Below are 25,874 nucleotides of genomic sequence, written 5' to 3'. Positions count from 1 at the left end.
ACTTGAGAAGAATGTGTATTCTGTTGTTTTTGGATGGAATGTCCTATAAATATCAATTAAGTCCATGTGTTTAATATATCATTTACAGCTTGTGTTTCCTTATTTATATTCATTTTGGATGATCTGTCCATTGGTGAAAGTGGGGTTTTAAAGTCCCCTACTATGATTGTGTTACTATCGATTTCCCCTTTTATGGCTGTTAACATTTGTTTTATGTATTGAGGTGCTCCTATGTTGGGTGCATAAATATTTACAATTGTTATATCTTCTTCTTCAATTGATTCCTTGATATTTGTGTAGTGTCCTTCTTTGTCTCTTGTGATTATCTTTAATTTAAAGTCTATTTTGTCTAATATGAGTATTGCTACTCCAGGTTTCTTTGATTTCCATTTGCATGGAATATACTTTTCCATCCCCTCACTTTCAGTCTGTATGTGTCACTAGGTCTGCATTTGGTCTCTTCTAGACAGCATATATAAGGGTCTTGTTTTTGTTCATTCATCCAGTCTGTATCTTTGGGTTGGAGGATTTAATCCATTTACATTTAAGGTAATTATCAATATGTATGTTCTGATTACCTTTTTCTTAATTGTTTTGGATTTGTTATTGTAGGCCTTTTCCTTCTCTTGTGTTTCTTGCCTAGAGAAGTTCCTTTAGCATTTGTTGTAAAACTGGTTTGGTGGTGCTGAATTCTCTTAGTTTTTCCTTGTCTGGAAAGATTTTAATTTCTCCATCGAATCTGAATGAGATCCTTAGTGGGTAGAGTAATCTTGGTTATAGGTTTTTCCCTTTCATCACTTTAATAAGTCCTGCCACACACTTCTGGCCTGCAGAGTTTCTGCTGAAAGATCAGCTGTTAACTGTATGGGGATTCCCTTGTGTGTTATTTGTTGTTTTTCCCTTGCTGCTTTTAATACGTTTTCTTTGTATTTAATTTTTGACACTTTGATTAGTATGTGTCATGGCTTGTTTCTCCTTGGATTTATCCTGTATTGGGCCCTCTGTGCTTCCTGTACTTGATTTACTATTTCCTTTTCCATATTAGGGAAGTGTTCAACTATAATCTCTTCAAATAATTTCTCAGTCCCTTTCTTTTTCTCTTCTTCTCCGGGAACCCCTATAATTCTAATGTTGGTCCATTTAATGTTGTCCCAGCAGTCTCTGAGACTGTCCTCAGTTCTTTTCATTCTTTATTCTTTATTCTGCTCTGCAGTAGTTATTTCCACTATTTTATCTTCCATGTCACTTATCCGTTCTTCTGCCTCAGTTATTCTGCTATTGATCCCATCTAGAGTATTTTTAATTTCATTTATTGTGTTGTTCATCATTGCTTGTTTCATCTTTAGTTCTTCTAGGTCCTTGTTAAAAGTTTTTTGCATTTTCTCTATTCTATTTCCAAGATTTTGTATCACCTTTACTATCATTATTCTGAATTCTTTCTCAAGTAGACTGTCTATTTCCTCTTCATTTGTTAGGCCTGGTGGTTTTTATCTTGCTCCTTCATCTGCTGTGTGTTTTTCTGTCTTGTCATTTTGCTTATCTTACTGTGTTTGGGGTCTCCTTTTTGCAGGCTGCATGTCTGTAGTTCCTGTTGTTTTTGTTGTCTGTCCCCAGTGGCTAAAGTTGTTTCAGTGGGTTGTGTAGGCTTCCTGGTGGAGGGGACTAGTGCTTGTGTTCTGGTGGGTGAGTCTGGATCTTGTCTTTCTGGTGGGCAGGTCCACGTCTGGTGGTGTGTTTTGGGGTGTCTGTGGACTTATTATGATTTTAGGTAGCCTCCCTGCTAATGTATGGGGTTGTGTTCCTGTCTTGCTAGTTGTTTGGCATAGGGTGTCCAGCACTTTAGCTTGCTGGTCATTGAGTGAAGCTGGGTGCTGGTGGTGAGATGGAGATCTCTGGGAGATTTTCGCCATTTGATATTATGTGGAGCTGGGTGGTCTCTTGTGGACCATTGTCCTGAAGTTGGCTCTCCCAGATCACAGGCATAGCACTGACTACTGGCTGCTGCACCAAGAGCGTTTTATCCACACTGCACAGAGTAAAAGGGAGAAAAAGTAGAAAGAAAGGAAGGAAGAAAGCAAGAGGATAAAATAAAATAAAGATAAAATAAAATAAAGGTATTAAAAAATAATTTTTATGAAAAAAAATTTTAAAAAGCGGATGGAGAGAACCCTAGGACAAATGGTGAAAGCAAAGCTATACAGACAAAATCTCACACAGAATCATACATATATACACTCAAAGAAAGAGGAAAAGGGGAAAAATAATACATCTTGCTCTCAAAGTCCACCTCCTCAATTTGGGATGATTCATTGTCTATTCATGTATTCCACTGATGCAGGGTACCTCAAGTTGATTGTGGAGCTTTAATCTGCTGCTTCTGAGGCTGCCTGGAGAGATTTCCCTTTCTCTTGTTTGTTCGCACAGCTCCTGGGGCTCAGCTTTGGATTTGGCCCCGCCTCTGTGTGTAGGTCGCTGGAGGGTGTCTGTTCTTCGCTCAGACAGGACAGGGTTAAAGGAGCAGGTGACTCGGGAGCTCTGGCTCACTCAGGCTGGGGGGATGGAAGGGTGTGGATGCGGGGCGAGCCTGTGGTGGCAGAGGCCAGAGGGATGTTTCCCCAGCCTGAGGCATGCTGCGCATTCTCCTGGGGAAATTGTTCCTGGATTCCGGGACCCTAGCAGTAGTAGGCTGCACAGGCTCCCCAGAAGGGTGGTGTGGATAGTGACCTGTGCTCGCACACAGGCTTCTTCGTGGTGGCAGCATCAGCCTTAGCGTCTCATGCCCGTCTCTTGGGTCTGCGCTGTTAGCCGCAGCTTGCGCCTGTCTCTGGAGCTCCTTTAAGCAGTGCTCTTAATCCCCTCTCCTCATGCACCAGGAAACAAAGAGGGAAGAAAAAGTCTCTTGCCTCTTCGGCAGGTCCAGACTCTTTCCCGGACTCCCTCCCAGCCAACCATGGTGCACTAACTCTTTCAGGCTGTGTTCACACCACCAGTCCTCTCCCTGCACTCCGACCAAAGCCCGAGCCTCCGCTCCCAGTCCCGCCCGCCCCAGCAGCTGAGCAGACAAGTCTCTTGGGCTGGTGAGTGCCAGTTGGCACCGATCCTCTGTGTGGGAATCTCTCCGCTTTGCCCTCTGCATCCTTGTTGCTGTGCTCTCCTCTGCAGCTCCGAAGCTTCCCCCCACCACCACCACCCACAGTCTCTGCCCATGAAGGGGCTTCTAGTGTGTGTAAACCTTTCCTCCTTCACAGCTCCCTCTCACTGTTGCAGGTCCCGTCCCTATTCTTTTGTCTCTGTTTATTCTTTTTTCTTTTGCTGTATCCAGGTACGTGGGGAGTTTCTTGCTTTTTGGGATGTCTGAGGTCTTCTGCCAGCGTTCAGTAGGTGTTCTGTAGGAGTTGTTCCACTTGTAGATGTATTTCTGGTGTATCTGTGGAGGAAGGTGATCTCCATGTCTTGCTCTTCTGCCATCTTCCCCCTCTCTCTCCTGTAATTGATTTTTAATCTCATAGTTTTGTGGTCGGAAAATATGCTTGATATGATTTCAATTTTTAAAAATCCACTGAGGCTTGATTTGTGACCAAGATGTGATCTATACTGGAGAATGTTTCATGTGCACTTGAGAAGAAAGTGTATTATGCTGTTTTCAGATGCAATGTCCTATAAATATCAGTTAAATATATCTGGTCTAATGTGTCATTTAAGGCTTGTGTTTCCTTATTTTCTGTCTAGATGACCTGTCCATTGGTGTAAGTGTGGTGTTAAGATCCTCCATTATGTTTGTGTTACTGTTGATTTCCCATTTTATGGCTGTTAACATTTGCCTTATGTATTGAGGTGTTCTTATGTTGGGTGCAGAAATAGTTACAATTGTTATATATTCTTCTTGGATCAATCCTTGATCATTTTGTAGTGTCCTTCCTTGTCTCTTGTAACAGTCTTCATTTTTAAGTCTATTTTGTCTGATGTGAGTATTGCTTCTACAGTTTCCTTTTGATTTCTATTTGCATGGAAAATCTTTTTCCACGCCCTCACTTTCATTCTGTATGTGTCACTAGGTCTGAAGTGGGTCTCTTGTAGACAGCATATATACAGGTCTTGTTTTCATATCCATTCAGCCAGGCTGTGTCTTTTGGTTGGAGCATTTAATCCATTTACATTTAAGGTAATTATTGATATGTATATTCTCATTGCCATTTTCTTAATTGTTTGGAGTTTTTTTGTTGTTGTTCTGGGTAGATGGAATGATGAGTAATTTTAATTTTCTTCTTCGTGCCTTTTTTAAAACATCTTTATTGGAATATAATTGCTTTACAATGGTGTTAGTTTCTGCTTTATAACAAAGTGAATCAGCTATACATAAACTTATATCCCCATATCTCCTCCCTCTTGCATTTCCCTCCCATGCTCCCTATCCCATCCCTCTACGTGGTTACAAAGCACTTAGCGTTTCTCCCTGTGCTATGTGGCTTCTTCTCACTAGCTATCTGTTTTACATTTGGTAGTGTATATATGTCCATGCCACTCCCTCACTTCATCTCAGCTTACCTTTCCCCCTCCTCATGTCCATTCTCTACATCTGTCTCTTTATTCCTGTCCTGCCCCATTTTTTTTTTTTTTTTTTTTTTTTTTTTTTTTGCGGTATGCGGGCCTCTCACTGCTGTGGCCTCGCCCGTTGCGGAGCACAGGCTCCGGACGTGCAGGCCCAGCGGCCATGGCTCACGGGCCCAGCCGCTCCACGGCATGTGGGATCCTCCCAGACCGGGGCACGAACCCGCGTCCCGTACATCGGCAGGCGGACTCTCAACCACTGCGCCACCAGGGAAGCCCTGCCCCATGTTTTTGTAGATATTTTTCTTCTCTTGTGTTTCCTGCCTAGAGAAGTTCCTTTAGCATTTGTTGTAAAGCTGGTTTGGTGGTGCTGAATTCTCTTAGCTTTTGCTTGTCTGTAAAGGTTTTAATTTCTCCATAGAATGTGAATGGGGTCCTTGCTGGTAGAGTAATCTTGGTTGTAGGTTATTTCCTTTCATCACTTTAAATATGTCCTGCCACTCCCTTCTGGCTTGCAGAGTTTCTGCTGAAAGATCAGCTTTTAACCTTATGGGGATTCCCTTGTATGTTATTTTTTGCTTTTCCCTTGTTGCTCTTAATATTTTTTCTTTGAATTTAATTTTTGATACTTTGATTAATATGTGTCTTAGTGTTTCTCCTTGTCTTTATCCTGTATGGAACTCTCTGCATTTCCTGGACTTGAGTGGCTATTTTTTTCCCATGTTAGGGAAGGTTTTGACTATAATCTCTTCAAATATTTTCTCAGACCCTTTCTCTTTCTCTTCTTCTGCCACCCCTATAATTAGAATATTGGTGCATTTAATGTTGTCCCAGAAGTATTTGAGACTGTCTTCATTTCTTTTCATTCTTTTTTTTATTTTTGGGGCTCCACAGCAGTTTTTCCACCATTCTATCTCCATGCTTACATTTCCATTCTTCTGTCTCAGTTATTCTGCTATTAATTCCTTCTAGTATATTTTTCTTTTCAATTGTTGGGTTTTTCATCACTGTTTGTTCTTCAGTTCTTCTAGGTCCTTCTTAAACATTTCTTGTATCTTCTCAATCTGTGCCTCCACTCTATTTCCGAGATCTTGGACCACCTTTCGTATCATTATTCTGAATTCTTTTTCAGGTAATTGCCTATTTCCTTTTCACTTGTTTTGGTCTTGTGGATTTTTACCTTGCTCCTTCATCTGCAACATATTTCTCTGTTGTCTCATGTTGTCTAACTTACTGTGTTTGTGATCTCCTTTCTGCAGGCTGCAGAGTCATAGTTCCTCTTGCTTCTTGTGTCTGCCCCCTGGTGGGTGGGGTTGGTCCAGTGGCTTGTGTAGGCTTCCTGGTAGGAGGGACTGGTGTCTGCACTCTGGTGGTTGGAGCTGAGTCCTGCTCCTCTGATGTATAGGGTGACATCAGGGGCTGTGTTGGGGGGTGTGTGAGCTTAGTACAACTTTAGGCAGCCTGTCTCCTGATGTGTGGCCTTGTGTTCCTGTCTTTCTGGTTGTTTGGCTTGAGGCGTCCATCACTGGAGACTTCAGGAAGTTGGGTGGAACCAGGTCTTGGTGTCAAGTTGGAGACCTCTGGGAAAGCTCTTGCTGATTAAGATTCCCTGGGGTCAGGAATTTTCTGGTGGTCCAGCATCCTGGACATGGAACTCCCTCCCCAAGGGATCAAGCCTGACCCCTGATCAGGGAACCAAGACCCCGTAAGCCACATGGTGTAGCCAAAAAAAAAGGAAAAGAAAACAAATAGACAAACCAAACCTAAGGCAAATAGCAAAAACAAGCAAACAACAACACCAAAAAAAAAAAAGAAACCTGGCAAACAAACTCAAGACAAATGATAAAAACAAAACCAAACAAACAAAGACAAAAAAGAAAACAAAAAACAAGTAAACAACCAAAAACAGAACCCAAAAATGAAAACAAACAATAAAAACAAAGCTAACAGAAAGGAAAAGCAAAAGGAAAACAAAAACTGAAAGCAAAAAAATAAAAAAAACAAAGAAAACATGAAAAACAAAGAACAAAACAAAAAACAACAAATATGTGAAATAATAAAAAAATTTAAAATATATTTAAAAATTAATAAAAAATACTTTAAAATAAAATATAAAACAACACAATTAACTATATTTATATATATATATATATTATATACATACATATTTTTTTCCTTTGGGGCCTCCACTCTCAGTGTCCTTGTCCCTATAGTAAGCCACAGCCAACCTCTGCTTCTCCAGGAGGCCCTCCAGTACCTCTTTGTAAGTCTCTGGACCCACTATGGACACTGAGGGGGCAGCTCAGACTCTGACCTGCCACAACTCCCTCATGTACTTGCCCCCAAAGTCCACAGCTGCTAAACGAGACCAGTCTCAGTTGGGAGCCCTTGTTGTCCATTTAGATATTCTACAGATGCAGGGTTTAGCAAGCTGATGGGGATTTAATCTGCAGCTTATGCATCTACAGATAGAGATTTCCATTCCTCTTCCTTAGTCGTACAGCCTCTGGGACTCAGCTTTGGATTCAGCTCCACCTCTACATGTGTGTCACCCTCAGGCATCTTTTCCACACCAAGGTGAGATGGGGCAAAAGCAGCAGCTGATTGGAGCACACTTGCTTGCTTAGGCCAGGGAGAGATAAGGCAGCCACAACTGGAGTGCATACCTTCACTCCTATGGGATCTCCCTCTAGTGCTTGCAGTGGCAGAGACCAGCAGGAAGTTGCAAAAGACTTGGGTGTGCTCACTCTGGTGGAATTTCCTCCCAGTGCCCATCGAGGAAGGGGTTGAGGTGTAGGGAGAGTCTGCAATGGCAGTCCCACCCTTTGAATGCCACTCAACAATGGCACCTTGTTTCCAAGGCAGACCCCACTTCTTCCAGGAGCATTCCCAGCCATGGAACCCCAACATCCTGTTCCCTCAGGTTGTCTCTGTGCAGCTGAACTCCACACTCCCATCCCTTCAGGCCATCTCTGCACAGCCAACAGCAGTCCTACCCCCAGTCTGCTCGCCTAAGCCCACATTTTAGCACTCAGCCACCCCCAGCGCTAGTGGATTCCCATCTCAGGCTGGGGCATCCAGGGCTGATTCCCAAGGAGGCTTTGGCAGGGGTGGTTCTCAGAACCCTGGAGCCTGTGCAGGCAGAGGAGACCTTGGCTTAAGGGGCGGGCAAGGCTGCTCAACTTGGTGCCCCTCCCACGGAGGCAGGGCCCAGAGAGTGGGGAAGGGCAGGTGTCCCCAATCCCTGGGCCATGTACTGCTACCAGTCCTCGGCCTGTTAGGAACCAGGCCACACAACAGTTGGCGAGTGGCAGGTGAGTGAGCAAAGCTTCATCTCCCACTCCCCATCACTCCCCATCATTGCATTACCACCTGAACCACCCCTCTACCCACCCACCACCCACCCCATGTGTGGAAAAACTGTCTTCCATGAAACTGGTCCCTGGTGCCAAAAAGGTTGTGGACCTCTGGGGAAGGGGATTGCAATGGTAGCTTCACCCCATGTGCACCACTCAACAATGGCTCCTTGTTTCTATGGTGGCTCAGGCTTTTCCTGCACATTTTCCCTATTGTGGAGCTACTTATTCCCATCCCTTCAGGCTGTCTCTTCACAGCCAACAGCTGTCCCCTCCCTAGGTCCACTCTTCAAACCCCACTTTCCAGCACCAAACCCCCATCTGAACCTGGAGACACATGTCAGCCTGAGGAATGCAGGCCTGCAGCACAGAATATGCATGCAAATCTTACTCTGTCTTGCCTTCCACAGACCGGGTGCTGCATTCCCCTCTGATCTGCTTAAGTTTCTTCTCTGTCCCAGGTGATTTCTCTGCCATGAGGGGGTTTCTCTGAATATGGGAACCTCTCCTCACCTTCAGCTCCTCACCAGGGGTGCTGGTAACTTCCTGTTTCCTCTTTTATTCTTTCTTTCACCCTACCAGATTGCATGGGGATTATTCTTGTTCTTTTAGGTGTTTGAGGTCTTCCACTAGAATTCAGCAGGTGTTCTGTAAGAATTCTTCCATTTGTAGATGTATTCTTGATGTACTTGTGAGGAGAGGTGAATTTCATGTCTTCCTATTCTGCTGTCTTGACACCTCCCCCAACTTGGAGAAGGTATTGTCAAATATTATGTTAGATAAGGGTACAGAATACAGAGCATCTCATGAATCCCTTCAACTCTAAAAAAAAAATTAAAGTGGCTAAAATGGCTAAAGGAGGAAACTGCCTCCCTGACTTTAGACTATAATACAAAGCTACAGTCATCAAAAGAGTATGGTCAAAAGCAACAGCTAGCTCTACCCACCACCAGTCCCACCCATCAGGAAACTTGCACAAGCCTCTTAGATAGCCAAATCCACGAGAGGGCAGACAACAGAAGCAAGAAGAACAAAAATCCTGCAGCCTGTGGAACAAAAAACACATTCACAGAAAGACAGACAAGATGAAAAGGCATAGGGCTATGTACCATAAGAAGGAACAAGATAAAACCCCAGAAAAAAAAACTAAATGAAGTAGAGATATGAAACCGTCCAGGAAAAGAATTCAGAATAATGATACTGAAGATGATCCAGTACCTCACAAAAAGAATTGGAGGCACAGATTGAGAAGATGCAAGAAACGTTTAATAAAGACCTAGAAGAATTAAAGAATAAACAGCTGGAAGAATTAAAGAACAAACACAAAGAGATGAATGATACAATAATTGAAGTGAAAAATATACTAGAAGGAATCAATAGCAGAATAACTGAGGCAGAAGAACGGATAAGTGACCTGGAGGACAGAAAGGTGAAATTCACTGCTGCAGAACAGAATTTTAAAAAAATGAAAAGAAATGAAGACAGCCAAAGAGACCGCTTGGACAATATTAAATGCAACAACATTCACATTATAGGGGTCCCAGAAGGAGAAGAGAGAGAGAAAGGACCTGAGAAAATATTTGAAGAGATTATAGTCTAAAACTTCCCTAACATGGGAAAGGAAATAGCCACCAAAGTCCAGGAAGTGTAGAGAGTCCCATACAGGATAAACCCAGGAGAAACATGCCAAGACACATAATAATCAAATTGGAAAAAATTAAAGGCAAAGAAAAATTATTGAAAGCAGCAAGGGAAAATTGACAAATAATATACAAGGGAACTGCCATAAGGTTAATAACAGATTTCTCATCACAAAGTCTACAAGCCTGAGAGGAGTGGTATGATATACTTAAAGTGATGAAAGGGAAGAACCTACAACCAAGGTTACTCTACATGGCAAGGATCTCATTCAGATTTGATGGAGAAATCAAAAGCTTTACAGACAAGCAAATCTAAGAGAATTCAGCACCACCAAAGCAGCTCTACAACAAATGCTAAAGGAACATCTGTAAGTGGGAATCACAAGAGAAGAAAATGACGTACAAACACAAACCCAAAACAATTAAGAAAATGGCAATAGGAGCATACATATCAATAATTACCTTAAAAGTGAATGGATTAAAGTCTCCAACCAGAAGACACAGGCTCGCTGAATGGATACAAAAACAAGACATATATATATATGCTATCTGCAAGAGACCCACTTCAGACCTAAGGATAAATTCAGACTGAAAGTGAGGGGATGGATAAAGACAGTCCATGCAAATGGAAATCAAAAGAAAGCTAGAGTAGCAATACTCATATCAGATAAAATAGACTTTAAATTAAGAATGTTGCAAGATACAAGGAAGGACACTACATAATGATCAAGGGATCAATCCAAGAAGAATATATAACAATTATAAACATATATGCACCCAACATAGGAGTGCCTCAATACATAAGGCAACTGCTAACAGCTATAAAATAGGAAATCAAGACTAACACAATAATAGTGGGGGACTTTAACACCTCACTTATACCAATGTACAGATCATCCAGACAGAACATTAATAAGGAAACACAAGCTTTAAATGACACAATAGGTCAGATACATTTAATTGATATTTATAGGACATTCCATCCAAAAAAAGCAGATTACACTTTATTCTCAAGTGTGCACGGGAGAGTCTCCAGGATAGATCACAACATGGGTCACAAACCAAGCCTCAGTAAAGTTAAGAAAATTGAAATAATATCATGCATCTTTTCTGACCACAACGCTATGAGATTAGACATCAGTTACAGAGAAAAACATGTAAAAATCAAAAACACATGGAGGCTAACCACTACGTTACTAAGTAACCAAGAGATCACTGAAGAAATAAAAGAGGATATCAAAAGATACCTAGAGAAAAATGACAATGTAAACACGACGATCCAATACTTATGGGATTCATCCAAAGCAGTTCAAAGAGGGAAGTTTATAGCAATACAATCATACTACAAGAAACAAGAAAAATCTAAAATAAACAATCTAGCTTTACACCTAAAGGAACTAGAGAAAGAAGAAGAAACAAGACACAAATTTAGCAGAAGGAAAGAAATCTTAAAGATCAGAGAAGAAATAAATGAAATAGAAACAAAGAAAACAATAGCAAAGACAAACAAAACTAAAAGCTGTTTCTTTGAGAAGATAAAACAAAATTGATAAACCATTAGCCAGACTCATCAAGAAAAAGAGGGAGAGGACTCAAATCAATAAAATTAAAAGTGAAAAAGAAGTTACAACAGATACCACAGAAATACAAAGCATCCTAAGAGACTATTACAAGCAACTCTATGCCAATAAAATGGACAATCTGGAAGAAATGGGCAAATTATTAAAAAGGTATAACATTCCAAGACTGAACCAGGAATATATACATGAAACAAACAGACCAATCGTAAGTAATGATATAGAAACTGTGATTAAAAATCTTCCAACAAACAAAAGTCCGGGACCAGATGGTTTCACAGGTGAATTCTATCAAACATTTAGAGAAGAGCTAACACCCATCCTTCTCAAACACTTCTACAATATTACAGAGGAAGGAACACTCTCAAACTCATTCTATGAGGCCACCATCACCCTGATACCAAAACCAGACAAAGATACTACAAAAAAAGAAAATTACAGACCAATATCACTGATAAATATAGATGCAAAAATCCTCAACAAAATACTAGCAAACAGAATCCAACAACACATTAAAAGGATCATACACCATGAGCAAGTGGAATTTATCCCAGGGATGCAAGGATTCCTCAATATACACAAATGAACCAAGGTGATACACCATATTAACAAATTGAACAATAAAAAACATATGATCATCTCAAGAGATGCAGAAAAATCATTTGACAAAATACAACACACTTTATGATAAAAGCTCTCCAGAAAGTGGGCATAGAGGGAACCTACCTCAACGTAATAAATGCCATATATGACAAACCCACAGCAAACACCATTCTCAATGGTGAAAAACTGAAAGCATTTCCACTAAGATCAGGAACAAGAAAAGGATGTCCATTCTCACCACTATTATTTAACATAGTTTTGGAAGTCCTAGCCATGGCAAACAGAGAAGAAAAAAAATAAAGGATTACAAATTGGAAAAGAAGAAGTAAAACAACCAGTGTTTGCAGATAACATGATACTATACATAGAGAATCCTAAAAATACCACCAGAAAACTGCTAGAGATAATCAGTGAATTTGGTAAAGTTGCAGGATACAAAGTTAATGCACAGAAATCTCTTGCATTCCTATACACTAATTATGAAAATCTGAGAGAGAAATTAAGGAAACACTCCCATTTACCATTGCAAAAAAAAAGAATAAAATATCTAGGAATAAAACTACCTAGGGAGACAAAAGACCTGTATGCCAAAAACCATAAGACACTGTTGAAAGAAATTTAAGATGATACCAACAGATGGAGAGATATACAATGTTCTTGGATTGGAAGAATCAATATTATGAAAATGACTATATTACCCAAAGCAATCTACAGATTCAATGCAATCCCTACGAAATTGCCAATGGCATATTTTTATAGAACAAGAACAAAAAAATCTTAAAATTTGTATGGAGACACAAAAGACCCTGAATAGCCAAAGCAGTCTTGAAGGAAAAAAAAGGAGCTGGGGGAATCAGACTCCCTGACATTAGACTATACTACAAAGCTACAGTAATCAGGACAATATGGTACTGGCACAAAAACAGAAATATAGATCAATGGAACAGGATAGAAAACCCAGAGAAAAACCCACGCTAATATGGTCACCTTTTCTTTGATAAAGGAGGCAAGAATATACCGTGGAGAAAAGACAGTCTCTTCAATAAGTGGTGCTGGGAAAACTGGACAGGTACATGTATAAGTATGAAATTAGAACACTCCCTAACACCATACACAAAAATGAACTCAAAATGGATTAAAGACCTGAATGTAAATCCAGACACTATCAAACTCTTAGAGGAAAACATAGGCAGAGCACTCTATGACATAAATCACAGCAAGATTCTTTTTGACCCACCTCCTAGAAAAATGGAAATAAAAACAAAAATAAACAAATGGGACCTAATGAAACTTAGAAGCTTTTGCAAAGCAAAGGAAGCTACAAACAAGATGAAAAGAAAACCCTCAGAATGGGAAAATATATTTGCAAATGAATCAATGGCCAAAGGATTAATCTCCAAAATATATAAACAGATCATGCAGCACAATATTAAAAAAACAAACAACTGAATCCAAAAATGAGCAGAAGATCTACATAGACATTTCTCCAAAGAGGACATACAGATTGCCACGAAGCACATTAAAAGCTGCTCAACATCACTAATTATTAGAGAAATGCAAATCAAAACTACAATGAGGTATCTCCTCAGAACTTCTAGAATGGGCATCATCAGAAAATCTAAAAACAACAAATGCTGGAGACGGTGTGGAGAAAAGGGAACTCTCTGGTACTGTTGGTGGGAATGTAAATTGATACAGCCACTGTGGAGAACAGTATGGAGGTTCCTTCAAAAACTAAAAATAGGGCTTCCCTGGTGGCGCAGTGGTTGGGAGTCCGCCTGCCGATGCAGGGGACACGGGTTCATGCCCCAGTCCGGGAGAATCCCACATGCCGTGGAGCAGCTGGGCCCATGGGCCATGGCCGCTGGGCCTGTGCTTCCAGAGCCTGTGCTCTGCGATGGGAGAGGCCACAGCAGTGAGAGGCCCGCATACCACAAAAAAAAAAAGAAAAAAAACTAAAAATAGAATTACCATGTATCCCAGCATTCCCACTACTAGGCATATACCCAGAGGTAGCCATAATTCAAAAAGACACATGCACCCCGATGCTCATTGCAGCACTATTTACAATAGCCAGGTCATGGAAGCAACTTAAATGCCCATCAACAGACAAATGGATAAAGAAGATGTGGTACATATATACAACGGAATATTAATCAGCCATAAAAAGGAACGAAATTGGGTCATTTGTAGAGACGTGGATGAATCTAGAGACTGTCATACAGAGTGAAGTATGTTAGAAAGAGAAAAACAAGTATCACATATTAACGCATATATGTGATACTTAGAAAACCAGTACAAATGAACCAGTTTGCAGGGCAGAAATTGAGACACAGATGTAGAGAACAAATGTATGGACACCAAGGGGGGAAAGTGGTGTTGGGGGGTTCTGGTGGTGTGATGTATTGGGAGATTGGGATTGACATGCATACACTGATGTGTATAAAATGGATGACTAATAAGAACCTGCTGTTTAAAAACATAAATAAAATAAAATTCCAAAAACAACCCAATATGGTACTGGTAGAAAATCAGACATATAGATCAATGGAACAGAATAGAAAACCCAATGTTTACACATTGTAAGTCAACTATTCTTCAATTTTTTTTAATGATTAAAATGTTTTTTAAAAAGTGGCTAAATGATTTGAACAGACTTTTATCCAAGAAGCTATACAAATGGCCCATAAGCACATAAAACTATCTTCAACATCTTTAGTCATTAGAAAATGTAAATCAAAATGAGATACCTCTTCACATCCACTAGGGTGGTAACAATAAAACAAATAGAGAAAGACAAATATCATATGATAACATTTTTGTAGAATGTAATAAAAATTGATACAAATTAACTTATTTACAGAACAGAAACAGACTTACAGATCTTGAAATTAAATTATGGTTATGAAAGGGGAAATGTGGGGGGAAGTGATAAATTAGGAGACTGAGATTAACATATACAAAATACTATATATAAAATAGATAACTAATAAGGACCTACCATATAGCACAGGGAATCCTACTCAATATTCTGTAATAACCTATATGGGAAAGAATCTGCAAAACAATGGATATATGTATATGTATAACTGATTCACTCTGCTGTACACCTGAAATTAACACAACATTGTAAATCAACTATGCCCAAATAATTTTTTAAATAAAAAATAGATAAAAGGAAAGGAAGAACAAAGAAAGTGTTGACAAGTATGTGGAGAAAATGGAACCCTTATAAACTGATGGTGGGAACACAACAGAATTGGTTGGCAGTTCCTCATACACATAATTGTTAATTAACATGATCATATATATCAAACCATCATGTTTGACACTTTAAATATATACATTTTATTTGTCAATTATACCTCCATAAAACATGACAGAAAAAAGTTTTTAAAAAGGGAAGCATAGAAGGGCTCATGGAATATGACCCAGCGATTCCAATCCTTGGTATATACTGACCCAAGTTGAAAACAGATATTTAACTACTTCTTCTCGAATAATTCTATATCCTATAAAATCTATATCCAGCAAAATTATCCTTCAAAAGTGAAGGAGAGAGGAGCTTCAAGATGGCAAAAGCATAAGACGTGGAGATCACCTTCCTCTCCACAAATACATCAGAAGTACATCTACATGTGGAATAGCTCCTACAGAACACCTATTGAATGCTGGCAGAAGACTTCAAACCTCCAAAAAGGCAAGAAACTCCCCACGTACCTGGGTAGGGCAAAAGAAAAAAGAAAAAAACAGCGACAAAAGAATAGGGACGGGACTTTCACCAGTGGGAGGGAGCTGTGAAGGAGGAAAGGTTTCCACACACTAGAAGCCCCTTCATGGGCAGAGACAGCGGGTGGCAGAGGAGGGAAGCTTCAGAGCCACAGAGGAGAGCTCAGCCACAGGGGTGCAAAGGGCAAAGCAGAGAGATTCCTGCACAGAGGACTGGTGCCGACCAGCACTCACCAGCCCAAGAGGCATGTCTGCTCACCACCAGGACAGGTGGGGGCTGAGAGCTGAGACTCTGGTTTTGGAGGTCCGATCCCAGGGAGAGGAGTGGGGTTGGCTACGTTGAACACAGCCTGAAAGGGGATAGTGCACCACGGCTAGCCGGGAGGGAGTCCGGGAAAAAGTCTGGAGCTGCCAAAGAGGCAAGAGACTTTTTCTTGCCTCTTTGTTTCCTGCTGCGCGAGGAGAGGAGGTTAACAGTGCCATTTAAAGGAGCTCCAGAGACGGACACGAGCCGTGGTTATCAGTGCGGACACAGAGACAGGCATGGGATGCTAAGGCCGCTGTTGCAGCCACTAAGAAGCCTGGGTGCAAACACAGGTCACTATCCACACCTCCCCTCCTGGGAACCTGTGCAGCCCGCCACTGCTAGGGTCCCATGATCCAGGGACAACTTCCCCGGGAGAACACATGGCATGCCTCAGGCTGTTGAAACGTCATGTCGTCCTCTGCTGCCCCAGGCTCGCCCCACATCCATATCCCTCCCTCCCACCAGCTTGAGTGAGCCAGAGCCTCCGAATCAGCTGCTTCTTTAACCCCGTCATGTCTGAGCGAAGAACAGATGCCCTCAAGCGACCTACATGCAGAGGGGAGTCCAAGTCCAAAGCTGAACCAGAGAGCTGTGTGAACAAAGAAGAGAAATGGAAATTTCTCCCAGCAGCCTCAGGAGCAGAGGATTAAATCTCCACAGTCAACTTGATGTACCTTGTATCTGTGGAATACCTGAATAGGCAACTGGATTATCCCAAATTGAGGAGGTGAACTTTGGGAGCAAATATATATATATTTTTTTTCCACTTTTTCTATTTTTGTGAGTGTGAATGTGTATGCTTCTGTGTGTAATATGGACTATGTAGCTTTGCTTTTACCATTTGTCCTAGGTGTATGTCTGTCCGTATTTTTTACTAAATTTTTTCATAATAATATTTTTTTATTTTAATAAATTATTTATTTTATTTTATTTTATTTTATTTTATCTTCGTTCTTTCATTCTTTCTTTCTATTTTTTTCTCCCTTTTATTCTGAGCCATGTGGATGAAAGGCTCTTTGTGCTCCAGCCAGGCATCAGGGCTGTGCCTCTGACGTGGAAGACACAATTTCAGGACACTGGTCCACAAGAGACCTCCCAACTCCACATAATATCAAATGATGAAAATCTCCCAAATATCTCCATCTCAGTGCCAAGACCCAGCTTCACTCAACGACAAGCAAGCTACAGTGCAGGACACCCCATGCCAAACAACTAACAAGACAGGAACACAACCCCATCCATTAGCACAGAGGCTGCCTAAAATCATAATAAGGCCACAGACAGCCCAAAACACAACACCAGGCATGGACCTGCCCACCAGAGAGACAAGATCCAGCCTCATCCACCAGAACACAAGCACTAGTCCCCTCCACCAGGAAGCCTACACAACCCACTGAAACAACTTTAGCCACTGGGGACAGACACCAAATACAATGGGAACTACGAACCTGCAGCCTGCAAAAAAGAGACACCAACACAGTAAGATAAGCAAAATGACAAGACAGAAAAACACACAGCAGATGAAGGAGCAAGGCAAACACCCACCAGACCTAACAAATGAAGAGGAATGAGGCAGTCTTCCTGAAAAAGAATTCAGAATAATGATAGTAAAGGTGATACAAAATCTTGGAAATAGAATAGAGAAAATACAAGAAACGTTTAACAAGGACCTAGAAGAACTAAAGAGCCTACAAACAGTGTTGAACAACACAATAAATGAAATTAAAAATTCTCTAGAAGGGATCAATAGCAGAATAACTGAGGCAGAAGAACAGATAAGTGACGTGGAGGATAAAATAGTGGAAATAACTACTGCAGAGCAGAATAAAGAATAAAGAATGAAAACAACTGAGGACACTCTGAGACCTATGGCACAAAATTAAATGCACCAACATTCAAATTACAGGGTCCTAAAAGAAGAAGAGGAAATGAAAGGGACTGAAAAAATATTTGAAGAGATTATAATTGAAAACTTCCCTAATATGGGAAAGGAAATAGATAATCGAGTCCAGGAAGCACAGAGAGTCCCATACAGGATAAATCCAAGGAGAAACATTCCAAGACAAACATTAATCAAACTATCAAAAATTAAATACAAAGAAAAAATATTAAAAGCAGCAAGGGAAAAACAACAACTAACACACAAGGGAATCCCCTTACGGTTAACAGCTGATCTTTCAGCAGAAACTCTGTGAGCCAGAAGGGAGTGGCAGGAGATATTTAAAGTGATGAAAGGGAAAAACTTACAACCAAGATTACTCTACCCAGCAAGGATCTCATTCAGATTTGATGGAGAAATTAAAAGCTTTACAGAAAAACAAAAGCTAAGAGAATTCAGCACCACCAAACCAGCTTTACAATGAATGCTAAGGGAACTTCTCTAAGCAGGAAACACAAGCAAAGGAAAAGATCTACAATAACAAACCCAAAACGATTAACAAAATGGTAATAGGAACATACATATTGATAATTATCTTAAATGTAAATGAATTAAATGATCCAACCAAAAGACATTGATTGGCTCAATGGATACAAAAACAGCACCCATATATATGCTGTCTACAAGAGACCCACTTCAGACCTCGGGACACATACAGACTGAAAGTGAGGGGATGGAAAATATATTCCATGCAAATGCACATCAAAAGAAAGCTGGAGTAACAATTCTCATATCAGACAAAATAGACTTTAAAATAAAGACTATTACAGGAGAAAAACAAGGACACTACATAATGATCAAGGGATCGATCCAAGAAGAAGATATAACAATTGTAAATATTTATGCACCCAACATAGGAGCACCTCAATACATAAGGCAAATACTAACAGCCATAAAAGGGGAAATCGACAGTATCACAATAATAATAGGGGACTTTAACACCCACTTTCACCAATGGACAGATCATTCAAAATGAAAATAAATAAGCTGTAAATGATACATTAAACAAGATGGACTTAACTGATATTTATAGAACATTCTATCCAAAAACAGCAGAATACACATTCTTCTCAAGTGCTAATGGAACATCCTCCAGGATAGTTTGTATCGTAAGTCACAAATCAAGCCTTGGTAAATTTAAGAAAATTGAAATCATATCAAGTATCTTTTCTGACCACAACACTATGGGACTAGATACCAATTACAGAAAAATCTGTAAAAAACACAAACACATGGAGGCAAAGCAGTATACTACTTAATAACCAAGAGACAACTGAAGATATCAAAGAGGAATCAAACAATACCTAGAGACAGATGACAATGAAAACCCGAGGACCGAAAACCTATGGGATGCAGCCAAAACAGTTCTAAGGGAAGTTTATAGCATTACAATCCTACCTTAAGAAACAAGAAACATCTCAAATAAACAACCAAACCTTGCACCTAAAGCAAACAGAAAAAGAAGAACAACAACAACAAAAAAAAACCCAAAGTTAGCAGAAGGAAATAAATATTAAAGTTCAGATCTGAAATAAATGAAAAAGAAATGAAGGAAACGAGAGCAAAGATCAATAAAACTAAATGCTGGTTCTTTAAGAAGATAAACAAAATTGATAAACCATTAACCAGATCATCAAAAAGAAAAGGGAGAAGACTCAAATCAATAGAATTAGAAATGAAAAAGGAGAAGCAACACCTGACACTGCAGAAATACAAAGGATCATGAGAGATTACTACAAGCAACTCTATGCCAATAAAATGGACACCCTGAAAGGAATGCAAAAATTCTTAGAAGTGCACAATATTCTGAGACTGAACCAGGAAGAAATAGATAATATGAACAGACCAATCACAAGCACTGATATTGAAACTGTGATATAAAATCTTACAACACACAAAAGCCCAGGACCAGATGGCTTCACAGGTGAATTCTATCAAACATTTACAGAAGGGCTAACACCTATCCTTCTCAAACTATTCCAAAATGTAGCAGAGGGAGGAACACACCAAACTCATTCTACAAGGCCACCATCACCCTTATACCAAAACCAGACAAAGATGTCAGAAAGAAAGAAAACTACACGCCAATATCACTGATGAACACAGATGCATAAATCATCAACAAAATACTAGCAAACAGAATCCAACAGCACATTTAAAGGATCATACATCATGATCAAGTGGGGTTTATTCCAGGAATGCAAGGATTCTTCAATATATGCAAATCAATCAAGGTGATACACCATATTAACAAATTGAAGGAGAAAAACCATATGATCATCTAAATAGATGCAGAGAAAGCTTTTGGCAAAATTCAACACCCATTTATAATAAAAACTCTCCAGAAAGTAGGCATAGAGGGAATTTCATCAACATAATAAAGGCCATATATGACAAACCCGCAGTCAACATCTTCCTCAGTGGTGAAAAACTGAAACCATTTCCACAAAGATCAGGAACAAAACAAGGTTGCCAACTCTCACCACAATTATTCAACATAGTTTTGGAAGTTTTAGCCTCAACAATCAGAGAATAAAAAGAAATAAAATGAATCCAAATTGGAAAAGAAGAAGTAAAGCTGTCACTTTTTGCAGATGACATGATACAAAACAGAGAATCCGAAAGATGCTACTTGAAAAATACCAGAGCTAATCAATGAATTTGGTAAAGTAGCAGGACACAAAATTAATGCACAGGAATCTCTAGCATTCCTATACACTAAGATGAAAAATCTGAAAGTGAAATTAAGAAAACCCTCCAATTTACAATTGCAACAAAAAGAATAAAATATCTAGGAGTAAACCTACCTAAGGAGAAAAAAGACCTGTATGCAGAAAATTATAAGACACTGATGAAGAAATTAAAGATGATAGAAATCGATGGAGAGATATACCATGTGCTTGGATTGGAAGAATCAACATTTTGAAAATGACTCTACTACACACAGCAATCTACATATTCAATGCAATCCCTATCAAACTACCAATGGCATTTTTCACAGAACTACAACAGAAAATTTCACAATTTGTATGGAAACACAAAAGGCTCTGAATAGCCAAAGCATATTGAGAAAGAAATACAGACCTGGAGGAATCAGGCTCCCTGTCTTCTGACTATACTACAAAGCTACAGTAATCAAGACCGTATGGTACTGGCACAAAAAAAGAAATATAGATCAATGGAACAGGATGGAAAGCCCAGAGATAAAGTCATGCACATATGGTCACCTTATCTTTGATAAAGGAGGCAAGATTATACAGTGGAGAAAAGACAGCCTCTTCAGTAAGTGGTGCTGGGAAAACTGGACAGGTACATGTAAATGTATGAAATTATTTATTTCCCTACCACCATTCACAAAAATAAACTTTAAATTGATTAAAGACCTAAATATAAGGCCAGACACTATCAAACTCTTAGAGGAAAACATAGGCAGAACACTTTATGACATAAATCACAGCAAGACCCTTTTTGACCCACCTCCTAGACAAATGGAAATAAAAACAAAAATAAACAAATGGGACCTAATGAAACTTAGAAGCTTTTGAACAGCAAAGGAAGCCATGAACCAGACGAAATTACAACCCTCAGAATGGGAGAAAATATTTGCAAATGAATCAACTGAAAAAGGCTTAATCTCCAAAATTTACAAGCAGCTCATGCAGAACAATATCAAAAAAAAAAAATAACAACCCAATCCAAAAATGGGGAGAAGACCTAAATAGACATTTCTCCAAAGTAGATATACAGATTGACAACAAACACATGAAAGAATGCTCAACATCATACATAGTTAGAGAAATGCAAATCAAAACTACAATGAGATATCATCTCACACCAGTCAGAATGGCCATCATCAAAAACTACAAACAATACATGCTGGAGAGGGTGTGGAGAAAAGAGGACCCTCTTGCACTGTTGGTGGGAATGTAAATTGATACAGCCACTATGGAGAACATTATGGAGATTCCTTAAAAAACTAAAAATAGAACTACTCTATGACCCAGGAATCCCACTACTGGGCATATACCCTGAGAAAACCATAATTCTAAAAGAGTCATGTAGCACAATGTTCATTGCAGCTCTATTTACAATAGCCAGGACATGGAAGAAACTTAAAAATGATGTGGTCCATATATACAATGGAATATTACTCATCCATAAAAAGAAACAAAATTAAGTTATTTGTAGTGATGTCAATGGACCTATAGTCTGTCGTACAGAGCGAAGTAAGTCAGAAAGAAAAAAACAAATACCATATGCTAACACATATGTATGGAATCTAAGAAAAAAAAGGTCATGAAGAACCTAGGGGCAAGACGGGGATAAAGACAAAGACCCACTAGAGAATGGACTTGAGGATATGGGGAAAGGGAAGGGAAAGCTGTGACAAAGTGAGAGGAGTGGCATTGACTTATGTCCTCTACCAACTGTAAAATAGATGGCTAGTGGGAAGCAGCTGCATAGCACATGGAGATCAGCTTGGTTCTTTGTGACCACCTAGAGGGGTGGGATAGGGAGGGTGGGAGGGAGGGAGATGCAAGAGGGAAGATATATGGGAACATATGTATATGTATAACTGATTCACTTTGTTATAAAACAGAAACTAACACACCATTGTAAAGCAGTTATACTCCAATAAAGATGTTTAAAAAAGAAAAAGTGAAGGAGAAATAAGGAATTTCTCAGACAAAGAACTGAGAAATTAGTCACCAGCAAACCTGCTTTGTAAAAGTTATTAAAGTAATTCTTCAGGGAGAAAGAAAATTGTTTATTTATCAGTAGAAACTCTGATCTCTGTAAAAGGGGGCGTGTTAAAGAAGGAATAAATGAAAGTAAAATAAAATTTGTTTAGGGACTTCCCTGGTGGCCCAGTGGTTAAGAATCTACCTGCCAATACACGGGACACAGGTTTGAGTCCTGGTCCGGGAAGATCCCTCGTGCCGCAGGGCAACCAAGCCTGTGTGCCACAACTACTGAGCCTGCTGTCTAGAGCCCACGAGCCATAACTACTGAGCCCACGTGCCACAACTACTGAACCCTGTGCAGCTCGAGCCTGTGCTCCACAACAAGAGAAGCCACCGCAATGGGAAGAGAGTGCACTGCAACGAAGAGCAGCCCCCAGTCACTGCAACTAGAGAAAGCCCACATGCAGCAACAAAGACCCAACGCAGAGAAAAATAAATAATTTTTTTAAAATCTTGTATATTTTTTAACTTAAAGATAATTATTTACAGTAATAATAGCAACAATATATTGGATGATCCTATGCATTGTCCTTTGCCTGCTGACACAGTGCATGACATTAACTCATTAATTTTCAAATGTTGAGCAACAATTTCACACTTGGAAAAAGTCCCACTAAGCTATGTATAGTTCTCCTTATACGTTGTTGGATTTGATGTTCTTATGTTTTGGAAATTTTAGAATTGATAATATAACTATTGATTTTTTTAATGCTAGATGGTCTCATGAACAGAATAGCAATGTCAAGGAAACATCAGTGAACTTGATTATATGTCAATAGAAAATATTCAATCTAGATGACAGAAATTTGATAGAAAGAAAAAGAACAGAGGCTCAGGGACTGATGGGAAAATAACCATGTCTTTAAATCAGCCATTGGAGTCTCAAAAGAAGATAATAGGTGTAGGACTGAAAAGTATGCATTATGTCTGTCCCCCTTCTACATTTGACAAAAGGCGTAACTGTACAGATTCAAGGATCTGAGCAAAATACCAAAAGTTTCAAGAAGCCCATGTCCAGTTACATCACAATCAATTTTTTGAATACTAAATAGAAAAAGGTTTTTAAAACACATTTTTATCTGAAACCACAGAGGCCAGAAGGAAGGGGAATGGCAGTGAAATATCTTTCAGGAATGAAGGTGAAATAAATATATTTCCCTGATGAAAGAAAACTCTCCAGATGTTTTAAAGCAAGTGGTAAGGGAATTTCCATAGACAGAAAGGAAATAAAAACAAAAGAAAATTCAAAACATCAGAAATTAAGAAAAATAAATGTAAATGTTTAAAATATACACACATACACAGATAAACACACACAAAAACCCACACATGCCCGTAACATTGGAGCCAACCTAAAAGAGCTGGCAAGAGCTAATGCTGGAATAATTTGAACAACAAAGTTAATTACATTAGTACAGTTTATAAAGCAAAACACAAAATAAGTATTCATAAGTTCATCTTTACATTAAAAACTTAATTCAGGGACTTCCTGGTGGTCCAGTGGTAAAGAATGCACCTTCCAAAGCAGGGGACAGAGGTTCGATCCCTGGTCAGGGAACTAAGATCCCACATGCCAAGGGGCAACAAAGTCTACACACCACAACTACTGAGCCCATGTGCCTCAACTAGAGAGTCCACATACCACAAACAACAGAGCCCATGTACCCTGGAGCCCATGCACCACTGCTGGAGAGAAAAACCCGCATGCCACAACAAGAGAGAAGCCTATGTGCCCCAACAAAGAGCCCACACCACAACGAAAGATCCCACATGCCGCAACTAAGACCCGACACAGCCAAAAAATAATTTTTAAATAAATAAATGAAAGCTTAATTCAATAAACAAATTAATGAGAGTGAAATGGCAAAACTTACTCAAAGAAGCATTTTAATTAATGAATGTAAAAAATTGAGTACAACATAAAATCACCAACAGAACATCACAGTAAGTAATGCTGCAGGCAAGATTATGATAAATACAAAAATCACTGGGTAAAATTTTAAAGAGAAACAGGATAGCAGACTATTCACATGGCCTCAAGTAATCTCCCTCAAAATATTTACCACAGTTAAAATTTCAGGCTGTACTATAAAACACTAGTCATCAAATCAATGTAGTACTGATATAAAAAAGACAATAGAACAATGAATCTGAATCAAAAACACAGAAATAAACCCAAGTATATATGGTCACTTAATATTTGGCAAGGGAGCCAAGAATACTCATTGGGAAAGACAGTCTCTTCAAAAAACGGTACTGGGATAACTGAATATTCACATGTGAAAGAATGAAACTGGATCCATATCTTACGCCATTCACAAAAATTAACTCAAAATAGATAAAAGACTTAAATATAAGACCAGAAACCAAGACACTCCTAGAAGAAAACATAGGGACAAAGCTCCCTGACATGGGCCTTGATAATAATTTTTTTGGATATGGCACCTAAAGCACAGGTGACAAAATAAAAAATAAACAAGTGGAACTACTTCAAACTAAAAAGCTTCTGCATAGCAAAGAAATCATCACCAAAGTGAAAAGTTAATCTGAGAATGGGGAAAATATTTGCAAACCTTATATCTGATAAGAGGTTAATATCTGAAACATATAAAGAACTCATAGCAATCTATAAACAACTCGATAATGGAAAATGATAACCCAATTGAAAAATGGGCATAGGACCTGAAGAGACATTTCTCCAAAAGAGATACACAAAAAGCCAACAGGTACCTGAAAAGATGCTCAAAATCACTAGTCAGTATGGAAATTCAAATTAGATATCACCTCACACCTGTTAGAATGGTCATAATAATAATAATAAAAGACAAGAGATAACAAATGTTGGCATGAATGTGGAGAAAAGGGAAACCTTATGCACTATTAGTGGGAATGCATTGAATAAATTGTATTCAATTCATTACACTGTGGTGGAAAACAGAATGGAGGATCCTCAAAATTTTTTAAATAGAGCTATCATATGATCTAGAAATTTCACTTCTGGAATTATATTCAAAGGAAATGAAAACAATAACTTGAAAAGAACCCCATGTTCATAGTTCATAGCAGCATTATTTACAATAGCCAAGACATGGAAAGAACATAAATGATCATCGATGAATGAATGGATAAAGAAGTTGTGATCTCACACAGACACACACAGACACACACACACACACAAAATTGAATGTTATTTATCCATAAAAAAGAAGAAAAACCTGTTATATGTGAAAAAATGGATGTACATTTAGGATATTATGTTAAGTGAAATGTCAGACATAGAAAGACAATATTGTATGAGCTCACTTACATATGAATCTAAAACAAACAAACAAAAAACCCAAACTCATAGAAAAAAAGATCAGATTTGTGGTTACAAGAAGTGTGGAGGGTGGGGGGGGAAATTGGAGAAAGGTAATCAAAAGGTACAAAC

This window comes from Hyperoodon ampullatus (genome assembly GCF_949752795.1).
Source record: "Hyperoodon ampullatus genome assembly, chromosome: 3".
In the NCBI taxonomy this organism is placed as follows: Eukaryota; Metazoa; Chordata; class Mammalia; order Artiodactyla; family Ziphiidae; genus Hyperoodon; species Hyperoodon ampullatus.
The sequence above is the reverse complement of the archived record's forward strand: the minus strand, read 5'-3'. Positions refer to the sequence as shown.